General features: G+C 39.1%; 1 non-coding gene across 1 annotated transcript; it reads right to left on the bottom strand.

Moving 5' to 3' along the window:
• Positions 1-345: 345 nt before the first annotated feature.
• On the bottom strand, positions 346-468 carry LOC139186322 (U6atac minor spliceosomal RNA). The gene has a single exon (XR_011569913.1). It is a non-coding gene; the product is annotated as a U6atac minor spliceosomal RNA (small nuclear RNA).
• Between the last annotated feature and the right edge of the window lie 1,025 nt (positions 469-1,493).

Below are 1,493 nucleotides of genomic sequence, written 5' to 3'. Positions count from 1 at the left end.
ATAAAACCCTCAGCACACACTTTCCCAAAACAGAGAAGATATTGAGGGGAACACTTCCTCCACCCCTGATATTTTCCTCCTCGGGCAGAGTCACACCTTAACATTGTAGTCTGACCCTTGTCTGTCAGCTCCTTGACTCATTGCATGTGAAAGTGTTAGTCACTCTGTCATGTCTGACTCTTTGTGACCCCATGAAGTACAGCCTTCCAGGCTCCTCTATCATGGAATTCTCCTAACAAAAATACTAGAGGTGGTAGCCATTTCCTTCTTCCTGACCCAAGGATCAAACCTGGGTCTTCTGCATAGTAGGCAGATTCTTAACCATCTGAGCCATGAGGGAAGCCCAAACAGTGGTTAGATGCCACAAAGTAGTTGGCATTGTCTTAACTGTATGCATGTTGTCAGGCCTGAGAGCCTTGTCGATCCTTGTCAAGGGGAGTGCTATCCTTCTCTCCTTTCATATAACACTCATGGCATAGCAGGAGTGAATTTACTATAGCTGAGTCTGGGAAAAGAAACCAGGCAGTATGACTCTGTCCTTTCAAATCTTCTTTTTCTTGGGAACTTATCTGAGCATGCCAAAATTCATTCTTCTCTGTTCCTTTACATCAAGGGAAGACAAGGCAGCCCCAGAAAGCTGACTATGAGTGGGTGAAAAAGTTGATTTAATTCAGGAATTCCAAATCAATAAGTCTGTTTCTTTCTTTCTCACTTTCTTCTTTCCTTCCATCCTTCCATGCTTCTTCCCTTCCTTTTCTGCCTGTCTGTTTTTATCACTCACGTAAGTAAAATTCTCCCAAAGCACCCCCCTCAAGTGTCTTGTTTTTAATGTGCCTTAGACCCTCACTGATACCCACAGTGATTGTTTTCATTGAAATAAATAATTATTTCCTGTGTGCCAATTTGGTGAGATAATATCTCCCAGTTTTAGAAAAAAGTTCCAGTTTTTTTCCCAAACGGCCTGTATATGATCCTAGAATGCCTATGGATAATCCATTATGGGTTATGACAATAATGACATAGTAAATATCTATTTCAAGTGAATGTCTCCTGGCTGTTAGGCTATATTGATCACAAGTTTGTGAAATCAATATTTCTATAGATATTGTTTTATTGTGTATAAACAAAAGATGCTAGGGAAAAAAAATCTTCTTTAATCCTGCTTTATTGATTTTAGTTTCTATGTTTAATATTAATTAGTACCAATGTCTAACTAAGCATAATTTAATGATGTGCAATTTCACCAAAGTTGTATTTAATACAAAGATTCAAAATAAGAATATAATTTAATGTTATCACAATACCTGTGCTGCTGTTGTTGAGTCGCTAAGTCTTGTCTGACTCTTTGCAGACTTCATGGACTTCTCTGTCCATGGGATTTCCCAGGCAAGAATACTGGAGTGGTTTGCCATTTCATTCTCCAGGGAATCTTTCTGATCCAGGGATTGAATCTATATCTTTGCTTGGCAGGCAGATTCTTTACCATTGAGCCA

Source organism: Bos indicus, chromosome 12 (genome assembly GCF_029378745.1).
Source record: "Bos indicus isolate NIAB-ARS_2022 breed Sahiwal x Tharparkar chromosome 12, NIAB-ARS_B.indTharparkar_mat_pri_1.0, whole genome shotgun sequence".
In the NCBI taxonomy this organism is placed as follows: domain Eukaryota; kingdom Metazoa; phylum Chordata; class Mammalia; order Artiodactyla; family Bovidae; genus Bos; species Bos indicus.
The sequence above is the reverse complement of the archived record's forward strand: the minus strand, read 5'-3'. Positions and strand labels throughout refer to the sequence as shown.